The sequence below is a fragment of the Hyperolius riggenbachi genome, chromosome 11 (genome assembly GCF_040937935.1).
Source record: "Hyperolius riggenbachi isolate aHypRig1 chromosome 11, aHypRig1.pri, whole genome shotgun sequence".
In the NCBI taxonomy this organism is placed as follows: Eukaryota; Metazoa; Chordata; class Amphibia; order Anura; family Hyperoliidae; genus Hyperolius; species Hyperolius riggenbachi.
In genome coordinates this window covers 210,751,985-210,766,387 of record NC_090656.1, presented here as the reverse complement: position 1 = coordinate 210,766,387, position 14,403 = coordinate 210,751,985, and positions in this window count along the sequence as shown.

Here is a 14,403-nt window from a genome sequence, read left to right as displayed (position 1 = left end):
ATTGGGGCCCCCCAAGCACTCTATACATAACAATTGATACGGCGCACCAAAACCTGCCAAGGACAACCACAGTGTCAGAGGTGCAAGACGGGGATGGGGGACAGTTTGTTAATGATTACTATTATTCAAAGCATCTATAGAAGTGATTATTACCAGCACAGGACCAATAGAGAGCTAATATTGTGCTTGAGGGAGGGCCTCTTGGGGCCCCTCTGGCCCAAGGGCCCCGATGCGGTCGCTACCTCTGCACCCCCTATTGCTAAGCCCCTGTACATACCTTTGAGTTGAGTGAACCCACCTCACTGCATATACCTAGCATCCCCCCGAGATGGACAAAATGGACAAATCAGGTAGAGGAAGAGGTAGAGGTAGAGGCAGACCCAGAGGAAGGCCACCTGGCACTGGCAGGTCTGTGCGAGGTGGTGTTGCTGTGATTTCGTGCGGACCTGGCCCAAAGTACAGTGCTCAGAAGAAGGCACGTGCCATCACTTCCCAAAATTCTGAGGACGTGGTTGAGTATTTAACACAGAACACCTCATCTCCCCCAGCCACCAGCGCTACAACAAGCACCACATCCGCTGCATTTGACACTTCGCAGGAGTTATTTGGTGTGGAAATCACTGATTCACAGCCAATAATGCTACAACAAGATGAAGGCGCTAAGCAAGTTACAACACCTCATACGTCTGAGTTAGGTGGCGATAGTATGGACGTAACGTGTGAGGAGGGGGATGATGAAGCACCTGATATTGGTGCAGTTGTGGAGGTGTCTGAGGAAAGCGAAGCTGGGCAGGAGGATTATGATGACGATTTTACGGATGCCACGTATGTTCCCAATAGAGGAGATGACCAGGGGGACAGTTCAGAGGGGGAGCCAGAGAGGAGTAGTTGGAGACGAGTCCATGAAAGAAGCAGAGGGAGCTCGTCCTCAGAAACAGCTGGGGGCAGTGTCCGGCACCATGTATCGCCAGCTATGGACAGCCAGCCAACATGCCCTTCAAGGTCAGCTGCTGATGCCACCATAGTGCCATCACCCCAGAGGGGCTCAGCGGTTTTGGAAATTTTTTAACGTGTGTACCTCAGATCGGAGCAAAGCCATCTGTTCTCTCTGCCTCCAATAATTGAGCCGTGGAAAGGCCAACACTCACGTAGGGACAAGTGCCTCACGAAGGCACCTGGAGAAAAGGCACAAACAGCAATGGGAAAAACACCTGAGGAAAAGCAGCACCCCTCAAAAGACAAGCCACCCTCCTTCTCCTCTTTCTCCTTCAGGTGCATCGTCTTCATCCGCTTTCTCCCTTGCACCTTCACAGCCACCCTCCTCCACACCGCCTCTGCCCTTGAGCGGTTCCTGCTCCTCTGCCCACAGCAGTAGCCAGGTGTCCGTGAAGGAAGTCTTTGAGCGGAAGAAGCCAATTTCGGCCAGTCACCCTCTTGCCCGGCGTCTGACAGCTGGCGTGGCGGAACTATTAGCTCGCCAGCTATTACCATACAAGCTGGTGAAGTCAGAGGCTTTCCGTAAATTTGTGGCCATTGGGACACCGCAGTGGAAGATACCAGGCCGCACTTATTTTTCACGAAAGGCCATAGGCCAAAGGTCATCTCTTGCGAAGAGCGTTGGGTCAAGGGTCCACCTGACTACGGATGTCTGGTCTGCCAAGCATGGGCAGGGCCGCTACATTATGTACACAGCCCATTGGGTCAACCTGGTGACCGATGGCAAGCAGGGAGTACGTGGCTGCGCAACGGACCAACTTGTGACACCTCCACGGCTTGCAGGCAGGCCTCCTGCCACCTCCTCTCCTCCTGCTACAGCCTCTTTGCTGTCATCCTCCTCCTCCTTCTTGGCTGAGTGGCAGTTCAACTCTAGCGGTGCTGCCATCTCCCCCTCTCCAGCTACACAGCCCCATCTCCCCAGAGCCTACACTGCATGCGAGGTACGACGGTGTCACGCCATTTTAGACATGTCTTGCCGCAAAGCGGAGAGTCACACTGGACCAGCTCTCCTGGCTGCTCTTAACAAAGAGGTGGAGCAATGGCTGACCACGCACCAGCTGGAGATCGGCAACGTGGTGTGTGACAACGGCAGTAATCTCCTTTCCGCTTTGAATTTGGGAAAGCTGACACATGTACCCTGCATGGCACATGTGCTGAATCTGGTCGTGCAAAGATTTGTGTCAAAGTACCCAGGCTTAGAGGACGTCCTGAAGACGGCCAGGAAGTTGTGTGGGCATTTCAGGTAGTCTCAAACAGCCATGGCATGCTTTGCGGACATTCAGCAGAGAAACAAGTTGCCAGTGAGACGCCTCATTTGCGATAGCCTGACTCGCTGGAATTCCACCCTGCTGATGTTCTCTCGCCTGCTAGACCAGGAGAAAGCCGTCACCCAGTACCTGTACAATTACAGTAGAAGGACACAATCTGGGAAGATGGGGATGTTCTGGCCACCGAACTGGACACTGATGCGAAATGCATGCAGGACCATGCGGCCGTTTGAGGAGGTGACCAACCTGGTGAGTCGCGCTGAAGGCACCATCAGCGACTTGATCCCCTACGCTTACTTCCTGGAGCGTGCCGTGCGTAGAGTGGTGGATGAAGCTGTGGAGGAGCATGAACAGGAACAGTTATGGCAGGAGGAGTCGTGGGAGTGATTTTCATCCGAACCAGATGTTTCCTCGACACCTGCGGCACCACAGAGGGGGGGGGGGGGAGGAGGAAGAATAGGAGTCGTGTGGGGAAGGAGAGGAGTCAGACTCGGATGAGGATGAGGAAGGTGTTTCTGTGGAGGAGGAAGAGGCGGCGGCAGAAGAACAACCGCAGCAGCCGTCAGAGGGGGCTTGTGCTGCTCCACGTTCCCGTGGTATTGTTCGTGGCTGGGGGGAGGAAGAGGAGTTGCGTGACGTCACTTTGGAAGAGCAAGAGGAGATGGAGAGTACGTCTGGATCCGACTTTGTGCAGATGGCCTCTTCCATGTTGTCCAGCCTGTTGAGGGACCCCCGTATCAAAAAAGGGGAATGACCTGTACTGGGTGGCCACGCTACTAGACCCTCGGTACAGGCACAAAGTGGCAGACCTATTACCAAGTCAAAACAAGGCGGAAAGGATGCAGCACTTGCAGAACAAGCTGTCAATGATGCTTTACAATGCGTTTAAGGGTGATGTGACAGTACAACGCAATAAAGGTACCACTGGCAGTAATCCTCCTCCTCCCAATCCACGCAGGCAAGGACAGGACGCTCCAGCGATCTCGGGGTGGTGTCGGACATGCGTACATTCTTTAGTCCAACGCCTCACCGTAGTCCTTCCGGATCCACCCTCCACCAACGTCTGGACCGGCAGGTAGCCGACTACCTGGCCTTAACTGTGCATGTAGACACTGCGAGCAGCGACTATGAACCCTTGGTCTACTGGGTGCGCAGGCTTGACCTGTGGCCAGAGCTGTCCCGATTTGCCATCCAACTTCTCTCTTGCCCTGCTGCAAGCGTCCTGTCAGAAAGGACCTTCAGTGCAGTTGGAGGCATTGTCACTGAGAAGAGAAGTCGCTTAAGTCACAACAGTGTTCAGTACCTCACCTTTATCAAAATGAATGAGGCATGGATCCTGGAGGGCTACTGCCCGACCGAAGACTAAGTCAGTCCCCACACACAGCATCTCTGCCTGCTGCAGGCCGCTTGACTGCCTTCTCCGCCACCACCAACAGGGTCCAGGATTCTAGGCGGATTCCTGAATTTTTAAGGCCGCTGCTAGCAGCGGCCGCTATACTAATTTTTCTGGGGCGTGTACATGCCTGCCTAATTTTTCTGGCTGCACTGCAGGCGGCTGCAACAAAAAAAACAAAAGGCATGTACATGTGCCCATCCCCCTTCGTGATCATTACCTTGCCGCGGTGAAGGGGCTTGTGTATCACAATGAAGCAATGACCGCCGGCTATATGAGTGTTTCGGGTGAGGGTGGCACACCAAAGATAATAAGGTTGTTGTTTCATTGTGGTCAGACCAAATTTGATCAGCTGGACAGTCACTGTTCTGTCATTCAGCTACATCAGCCGGGCGACCATATGGGCTGAAAAGCCACCATCACCTGCACTCTCGTCATGGTGCGCACCAGTCCAGCACGGCCGTCACTACACAAACGGCTGTTTGCAGTCACTGCATACCTTTCACTGCATCTGTGACTGCACATTGTATTATACCTGGCAGTCAGTGCATAACTTGTACTTGAATGGATGGCAGACTTGCCCTCCATAACTGATTCCCGTTAAAGGCTTTAAAGTTGATTCATTACAATTAGGGCCTCAAATGTCCTCCTGAGTCCTGTATTGTTATTTTTGGTCACTACCTCGGGGCGGGCATGCCTGCCTGCTGCCCTCCTTGGAGGTGTAGTGGTAGCCGTTTCTCAGGCTCCACACCGGATTCAAACCCTCATTACCCGGGGTCACAAATGGCAGACTTGCCTGCCTCCATATGATTCTCGTGAAAGGAATGTGATGTCATCTTTGCCCACCATAACTGGTTCTCGTTAAAGGATTTAAAGTTAATTCATTTCAAATACAGAAAGCCCTCGAAAGTCCTCCTCCTGTATTGTTATTTTTGGTCACTACCTCGGGGCGGGCATGCCTGCCTGCTGCCCTCTTTGGATGTGTAGTGGTAGCCGTTTCTCAGGCTCCACACCGGATTCAAACCCTCATTCCCCGGCCATTACCCGGGGTCACAATGGCAGACTTGCCCGCTTCCATATGATTCTCATTGTAGCGGTACTGAACAAGTACACAGCAAGTAGAAAATGTAATTTAAAGAGACTCCTGTTTTTTATCATCCTACAAGTTACAAAAGCTATTCTAATGTGTTCTGGCTTACTGCAGCACGTTCTACTATCACCATCTCTGTAATAAATCAACTTATCTCTCTCTTGTCAGACATGTCAGCCTGTGTCTGGAACGCTGCCAAGTTCTTCAGTGTTGTGGTTCTGTAATGCATCTCTCCCCCTCCAGGCCCCTCTATGCACACTGCCTGTGTATTATTTATATTAGGGCAGCTTCTCTCTTCTCTCTTATCTTTTACAAGCTGGATAAATCCTCCTCTGAGCTGGCTGGGCTTTCACATACTGAGGAATTACATACAGGCAGAGCTGTCTGCACTCTGCAGGAAGAAACAGCCTGACACTTCAGTGGAAGATAGCTGCAGGGGGAAAGAAACACACAAATGATCTCTTGAGATTCAAAAGGAAGGGTGTATACAGCCTGCTTGTGTATGGATGTATTTTCTATGTGTGGACATACTGTACATCAACCTACTTCCTGTTTTGGTGGCCATTTTGTTTGTTTATAAACAAACTTTTTAAAACTGTTTTTAACCACTTTTAATGCGGCGAGGAGTGGCGAAATTGTGACAGAGGGTAATAGGAGATGTCCCCTAACACACTGGTATGTTTACTTTTGTGCGATTTTAACAATACAGATTCTCTTTAAGAAAAAAAACGTACGCTTTTTAACAATGCCATGGAAAGTTGATAAGGCAGTCACACATTACCTGACATCACTGAGTGAGGAAGAGCACTCTCGCCATGTTGCGCAGTAGTCCAGCATGGCCGTCACTACACAAACAGCTGGTTGCGGTCCGTTACACAGTGAGTTTGGTGTGTCAGTGTGAAGCAGTACACTAATTACACTACCTGATTGATCTATACACATGCAAGATGTTTTAAAGCACGTTAGGCCTGCAATTTAGCATTCAATGGGATTTCTGCCCATAAAACGCAGCTTTGCGTCAAATACAGATTTTTCCCCGGGACTTTTGGCGTCTATCCCACTCCTCCACATGGGGGGCCAGGTATTGGATCCCTTGAAACATCTTTCCCATCACTTTTCTGGTCAGCATAAGTGTTTCTAGTTTTCCAAGTTTGCCTCCCCATTGAAGTCTAATTCGGGTCGCGAAAGTTCTTGCGAATCGAACCTTCCGCGGAAGTTCGCAAACCAAAAATCGGAGGTTCGGCCCATCTCTACTGTGTAGTGCTGACATGCTAGATACGTTTTTGTACTAAAGTGGACTAATAAATGATATCCGAGTTGAAAAAAAGGCCCTAGAAGTCTATCTGGTCAAGCGCTGCAGTTCTACTGCTCTCTATGGTGCGGCTGTCCTCTCCGTAAGATTGCCAACTCCAGCGAAGTCGTGGGCTTCTGCACATGAACATACCTCCCAACTTTTAGTCATAAGAAAGAGGGATACTTAAAGGCGACGCCCCTGCCACACCCCTAATCACGCCCCACAGCAGGCCCTAGTCAGGCATACCATAGAGATTTCATGAGAAAAAGATGTCATTCAAACCACATTGGTCCTTTCTATCCTGGTTAATTTTCCTTCATTTTAACATTTGGACATACAAAATATATCAATTTAAAGCATGGGAATAAAGTTTAGTCAATTAAACACATTTTTTCAGTAGAAAAATACATATATTTAAATAAATCTGTACAGGAGTCCTTATTGAGACACTGAAGCGAAAAAAAAATTATGATATTATGATTTGTATGTGTAGTACAGCCAGTGGTGCTCAAATACCCCTTTTTAAAATTCGAGTTTGGTCGAATTCGAATAGTAAATTATTCGAGGTCAGTCGAATATTCGAGTCGAATAATTTTTACTATTCGATTCGACCTCGGACTTCGAGCTCACTATTCGAGTCGGTATTCGAGCTCATTATTCAAGCTGACTATTCGAATTGGCCTTAAATAGCTTCCAACACTTGTTTTGAGGGTGAATGATGCAAGAAACATCTTTTTTTCCCAAGTAACAACAGCAAGTGATTATGTGGGGATGTTCCTTTAAAAAAAAAAAGGTGGAAAGAGAAGTTGTGTCCAGAATTTTGTTCAGTACTGTATATACTTCTTCTTCTTCTTCTTCTTTATCTTCTATATCTTCTTCTTCTTCTTCTATATCTTCTTCTTCTATATCTTCTTCTATATCTTCTTCTTCTTCTTCTTCTTCTTCTATATTGTCTTCTTCTTCTTCTATATTGTCTTCTTCTTCTTCTTCTTCATCTTCTTCATCATCTTCATCTTCTTCATCTTCATCTTCTTCTTCTTCTTCTTCTTCTTCTTCTTCTTCTTCTTCTTCTTCATCTTCTTCTTCATCTTCTTCTTCATCGTCTTCTTTTTCTTCTTCATCGTCTTCTTTTTCTTCTTCATCTTCTTCTTCTTCATCTTCTCCATCTTCTTCATCTTCTCCATCTTCTTCTTCTTCATCTTCTTCTTCTTCTTCTTCTTCTTCTTCTTCTTCTTCTCCTTCTTCTTCATCTTCTTCTTCTTCTCCTTCTTCTTCATCTTCTTCTTCTTCTCCTTCTTCTTCATCTTCTTCTTCTTCTCCTTCTTCTTCTTCTCCTTCTTTTTCTATATTGTCTTCTTCTTCTTCACTTATTTCTCTTTTCAATTTTTTTTTAAAGAAATGCAGCTATTTTTGAGCGTAACAAATAGCTGGTGGCGCACGCATGTTGGAAGCGCCATTGTATGTGCTCCCTGGCAGTGGAAACACACAGACAGCAGGAGGTAAATTCAGCAGCAGGAGGAGGAGGATGAGTGTGTGGCAGAAGGCAGTCAATGAGGCAGGCAGCGTGACATAATAGCCCTGGTACCTAGCGGTGATACCAGGGCTGTAAATAAACACAGCAGGCAGGAGGTCCCAGACAGCGGTCGTGCAGCCCACATCGTGTCCAATACACAACTGGGACAACACAGTTTTCAACCCGGGCACCTCTGAAAAATTAAACCTTTTTTTTTTTTTAATGGTTTTTTGGTTTTGTTTGTAAAACAAATTACACAGATATATAGCTATTTTTTGACGTAATAGCTGGTGGCAGAGTGGCAGCAGAATGTAATTCTGTGTACCCTGGCAGTGGGAAACACAGACCGACAGCAGCAGCAGCAGGAGGAATGGAGGAGTAATGTGAGCAGCTATTGTTTGACGTAATAGCTGGTGGCAGAGTGGCAGCAGAATGTAATTCTGTGTACCCTGGCAGTGGGAAACACAGACAGCAGCAGCAGCAGGAGGAATGGAGGAGTAGTGTGAGTGTGGCAGCAGGCAGGCAGCGTGACATAATAGCCCTGGTACCTAGCAGGTGATACCAGGGCTGTAAATAAACACAACAGGAGGTCCCAGACAGCGGTCGTGCAGCCCACATCGTGTCTAATACACAACTGGGACAACACAGTTTTCAACCCGGGCACCTCTGAAAAATTAAACCTTTTTTTTTTTTTATGGTTTTTTGGTTTTGTTTGTAAAACAAATTACACAGATATATAGCTATTTTTTGACGTAATAGCTGGTGGCAGAGTGGCAGCAGAATGTAATTCTGTGTACCCTGGCAGTGGGAAACACAGACCAGCAGCAGCAGCAGGAGGAATGGAGGAGTAATGTGAGCAGCTATTGTTTGACGTAATAGCTGGTGGCAGAGTGGCAGCAGAATGTAATTCTGTGTACCCTGGCAGTGGGAAACACAGACAGCAGCAGCAGCAGGAGGAATGGAGGAGTAGTGTGAGTGTGGCAGCAGGCAGGCAGCGTGACATAATAGCCCTGGTACCTAGCGGGTGATACCAGGGCTGTAAATAAACACAACAGGAGGTCCCAGACAGCGGTCGTGCAGCCCACATCGTGTCCAATACACAACTGGGACAACACAGTTTTCAACCCGGGCACCTCTGAAAAATTAAACCTTTTTTTTTTATGTTTTTTTGGTTTTGTTTGTAAAACAAATTACACAGATATATAGCTATTTTTTGACGTAATAGCTGGTGGCAGAGTGGCAGCAGAATGTAATTCTGTGTACCCTGGCAGTGGGAAAAACAGACCGACAGCAGCAGCAGCAGGAGGAATGGAGGAGTAATGTGAGCAGCTATTGTTTGACGTAATAGCTGGTGGCAGAGTGGCAGCAGAATGTAATTCTGTGTACCCTGGCAGTAGGAAACACAGACAGACAGCAGCAGCAGCAGGAGGAATGGAGGAGTAGTGTGAGTGTGGCTGCAGGCACGCAGCGTGACATAATAGCCCTGGTACCTAGCGGGTGATACCAGGGCTGTAAATAAACACAACAGGAGGTCCCAGACAGCGGTCTTGCAGCCCACATCGTGTCCAATACACAACTGGGACAACACAGTTTTCAACCCGGGCACCTCAGAAAAATTAAACCTTTTTTTTTTTATGGTTTTTTGGTTTTGTTTGTAAAACAAATTACACAGATATATAGCTATTTTTTGACGTAATAGCTGGTGGCAGAGTGGCAGCAGAATGTAAATCTGTGTACCCTGGCAGTGGGAAACACAGACAGACAGCAGAAGGGCAGTACACAGCAGCCCACTGTAGTTGTAAAATGTGTGGCTGCAGGCGACGTAATAGTCAAAGTGAACCAGGCTGGCTTAGTGAGCAGGAGCCAGGAGGTGGTAAAGGGTGGTAAGGCACATTAACGATGGTTCTAAGTTCCGGCAGCCAGTTCATGTCCCCCTCTCGCCGACAACAGGAGCCAGGAACTCGCCTTCCACCCACGCCTGGTTCATCTTGAGAAACGTCAGTCTGTCCACAGACTTGTGAGACAGACGTGAGCGTTTCTCGGTGACCACGCCACCAGCTGCACTGAAGCAGTGCTCGGACAGCACGCTGGAAGGGGGGCAGGACAGCACTTCCAGGGCGTACTGCGCCAGCTCGCTCCAGATCTCCAGGCGCTTGACCCAATACTCCATGGGATCAACAGGGGCATCGCTGTCAAGCCCGCTGTAGGACCCCATGTAGTCAGCCACCATGCGGGTCAGGCGCTGGCTGTGACCGGAGGAGGATGCTGCTGAGTCCTGTAGAGCTCGTGGCTGAGAGACAGCAGGTCTGTGGGGCGCTTGCTGCTGGATGCAGGCACCTGCTGCTGCCTCTGTGCTGGCTGGACAGTGGGGGTGGAAGGCTGGGGGAAGGCTTCCTCCAAGCGCTCAACAAGGGCCTGCTGCAAGCTCCTTATTTGTTGCGCTGGGTCTCCTCCTGCAGGCGGCAGGAACTGGCTCAACTTCCCCTTGAGGCGCGGGTCCAACATCATGCTGATCCAGATGTCCTCCCTCTGCTTCATCTGGATCACCCTGGGGTCCCTGCGCAGGCACGTCAGCATGTGCGCTGCCATTGGGAAGAGGCGGGCCACGTCTGCTGGCACATCGACGGCAGTGCTGTCCTCCTCATCCTCCTCCTCTGCCGCCTCATCCTCTCTCCACCCCCGCACCAACTCAGCTGCGCTGTGCTGATCCCCCTCATCAGCAGCAAGGTCAGGGACCTCCACCAAGTCCTCCTCCTCCTCCCCCTCAGAGGTGGACTGTGCAGCTGTTTGCCGCTCCTGCTGGTCCAAGGCTGCCGCTCCCTGTTCCAGCAAAGCATCGAGGGCCCTGTTCAGCAGACAAACCAGGGGCACCCACTCGCACACCATAGCATGGTCCCTGCTCACCATGTTAGTGGCCTGCAGAAAGGGAGCCAGCACTAAGCACACCTGCTGCATGTGCCTCCAGTCATCATCGGGGACGATGGACGGGATGTTGCTAGTCTTGTCCCTTCTCTGAGCGGCGGAAACAGTGGCCAGGCAAGGTACTGGTTGACAGCGTGCTTCTGTTCAACCAGATGCTCCAACATCGCCAGGGTGGAGTTCCAGCGAGTCGGAACGTCAAAGGATCAGACGATGGCGTGGCAGCTCCAGCTCCTTTTGCACGTCTTCCAGGCTCGCACAGGCTGCAGCCGAGCGCCGGAAGTGACGCACAACGTTCCTTGCCGTTTCCAGCAGTTCGCCCATCCCCTGGTAGGTGCGCAAGAACTTCTGCACCACCAGGTTCAGCACGTGGGCAAGACAGGGGATGTGGGTCAGGTTTCCCCTGTCTATTGCGGCAACCAGATTGGCCCCATTGTCGGCCACCACCTCTCCGACTCTGAGGCCTCTGGGGGTCAGCCAAATCCTCTCCTGCTCCTGGAGTTTGGCCAACACATGGGTTGCCGTCAGCTTGGTCTTCCCAAGGCTGACCAAGTGCAGCAGCGCTTGGAAGTGGCGGGCCTTCACGCTGCTGCTGAGGCGGGGGGTTTGGCCAGGTGTGCCGGAGGATGGCAGAGGATCGGAGGAACCTGCTGCAGTTCCCCCGACCCTGCGGGGTGGCACCACCCACTGTGTTGCTGCTGCTGCTGTGCCCGCTGCTGCTCTCCCATCCTCACCCCCTTCCACCAAGCTGACCCAGTGGACAGTGAAGGACAGGTAGCGGCCTGTCCCGAAGCGGCTGCTCCAGGAGTCCATGGTGACGTGGACCCTTTCACCAACCGCGTGCTCCAGCCCTCGCTCCACATTGGCCATCACAAAGCGGTGCAGTGCAGGAATGGCCTTGCGGGCGAAGAAGTGTCTGCTGGGGAGCTGCCAGTCTGGGGCTGCGCAAGCAAGCAGCGCACGAATGTCGCTCCCCTCCTGCACGAGCATGTACGGCAGGAGTTGGGAGCACATGGCCTGTGCCAGCAAGCCGTTCAGCTGCCGCACGCGACGGCTGCTGGGAGGCAGAGCCCTAACCACCCCCTGGAAGGACTCGCTCAAAAGGCTCTGGCGTGGCCTTTTGCTGGCACGGGAATCAGCAGACACAGCAGAGGAGGCCACTGAGGACTGGCTGCCAGAACAGGCCTCAGTGTCGGCGGCAGGAGTTGCAGAGGGGGGAGGAGCAGTGCGTTTCCGCACTCCTGCTGGTGCTGCTGGAGGAGCAGGAGGGCGGGTGGCTGCTGTTGCTGCTGCTGCTGCTGAAGGCTGTGCAGTGATGGGTGTGGTGCCACTGCCAGCACCAGATGCCTTCAGCCTCTGGAACTCCTCATGCTGGTGGAAATGTTTCGCAGCAAGGTGGTTGATGAGCGAGCTGGTGCTGAACTTTAAGGGGTCTGCACCTCTGCTCAACTTCCGCTGACAGTGGTTGCAAGTGGCGTACTTGCTGTACACTGTGGGCATGGTGAAAAAGCGCCAGATTGGTGACAAAAATAACCCCCTACGGCATGGAACCGCTGCTGCCTGTCTCCCTGTGGTGGTTGGGGGGGGGGCTTGGGTGCGGCTGGTGGTGGTACTGGCAGATGCTGCTGCTGCTGAGCCTGAGACACCAGCAGGCTGGGGGACCTGCCTACTGCTGCCAATGCTTGCAATGATGCGCCTCCTTGCAAGGCCCACAAGCGCATCCTCCTTCTCCTCCTCAGAGCTGCTGATGACGACATCCCCTGGAGCTGGTGGCACCCAGTCTCTGTCTGTCACCGTGTCATCATCATCCTCCCCCTCCTGAAACATGTCCTGCTGGGATGATGACCCCCCAAACTCCTCTCCTGATGCATGGATAGGCTGCTTGACTGTCGCCACAGTCTTGCTGTCCAATCCCTCATCCCCCAAAGTGCCCATCAGCATCTCCTCCTCCAAATCGCCAACAACAGCAGACAATTGACTCATCATGCCTGGGGTCAAAAGAGTGCTGAGTGACAGGTCGGCGACTGACGGTGAACTGGCCTCCTCCCCAGGCCCTGCGGGGCGGCTGCTGCGAACAGGGGTGGTGGTGGTGGTGGTGAGGGTGGAGGCCTCGGATGCAGAGCTGATGGCGGGCTGCCCATCCTCCGTCATCAGTTGCACCACAGTGTCTGCATCCTTTTCCTCAATGGGACGTTTCCGACCCGGCTGGAGGAAAATCGGAGCAGGTGCTACACGCTGCTGCTGCTGTGTCTCTGCAGCGTGAGTTGCAGATGCTCCTGCTGGGCGGCGCCCAAGGCGTCCACGGCCAGTGGCTATAGGAGGAATGTTAGCCACTGACACTGCTGCTGCTGCTGCGGAACTGTGCATGGTGGCGCGGCCGCGCCCGCGGCTTGCCACAATGCTGCTCCCTCTCCTCCTGATTCCCTTGCTGCCCTTCCCCTTGCCCAGACCGCGCTGGCTGCCACTTCCAGACATCTTCGATGTTTTGGGCGTAAACACAAAAGTTTTTTAAAAGGGCGGGTGAAAAGTGGGGTACTTTAATGGAGTGGGTTGGTGGGCGAGGTGACTGAGTGAGTGTCTAGTACAGTAAGTAAGTAGTAACAGAGTCAGTAAGTACAACTAGAAGTTACAATAATCAGTAGTAATAATCACAAGGAAATAGAGTGTGTGTACACAGACAGTGAGTGAGTGCACGCACACGCAGGAGCTAGCCTATGAACAGTGACTGAGTGTCCCTACTAGTACAGTAAGTAGTAACAGTAAGTACAACCAGAAATTACAATAATCAATCAGTAATCAGAAGGAAATAGAGTGTGTGTACAGTACACAGACAGTGAGTGCACGCACACGCAGGAGCTAGTAGCCTATGAACAGTGACAGTGAGTGTCCTAGTACAGTTACAATATATAACTATTCAGAAGGAAATAGAGTGTGTGTACACTACAGTACACAGACAGTGAGTGCACGCACACACAGGAGCTAGTAGCCTATGAACAGTGTCAGTGAGTGAGTGTCCTAGTACAGTTACAGTATATAACTATTCAGAAGGAAATAGAGTGTGTGTACACTACACAGACAGTGAGTGCACGCACACGCAGGAGCTAGTAGCCTATGAACAGTGACAGTGAGTGTCCTACTACAGTTACAGTATATAACTATTCAGAAGGAAATAGAGTGTGTGTACACTACAGTACACAGACAGTGAGTGCACGCACACGCAGGAGCTAGTAGCCTATGAACAGTGTCAGTGAGTGAGTGTCCTAGTACAGTTACAGTATATAACTATTCAGAAGGAAATAGAGTGTGTGTACAGTACACAGACAGTGAGTGCACGCACACGCAGGAGCTAGTAGCCTATGAACAGTGACAGTGAGTGTCCTAGTACAGTTACAGTATATAACTATTCAGAAGGAAATAGAGTGTGTGTACAGTACACAGACAGTGAGTGCACGCACACGCAGGAGCTAGTAGCCTATGAACAGTGACAGTGAGTGTCCTAGTACAGTTACAGTATATAACTATTCAGAAGGAAATAGAGTGTGTGTACACTACAGTACGCAGACAGTGAGTGCACGCACACGCAGGAGCTAGCCTATGAACAGTGACAGTCAGTGAGTGTCCTAGTACAGTTACAGTATATAACTATTCAGAAGGAAATAGAGTGTGTGTACAGTACACAGACAGTGAGTGCACGCACACGCAGGAGCTAGTAGCCTATGAACAGTGACTGAGTGAGTGTCTTAGTACAGTTACAGTATATAACTACAATACAAAATACAATCAATCAGTACTAAAGGACAGCAGAAATACTGGTATAGATGAGAAATAAACAGAGGACAGGAGAGAACAGCTGCCCACACAGGCAAGGCCCTGAGGCCTAAAGCTGTAAGCCTGCAGCAGCTGTCTGAGTCTCTCTCTATGTAACACAAA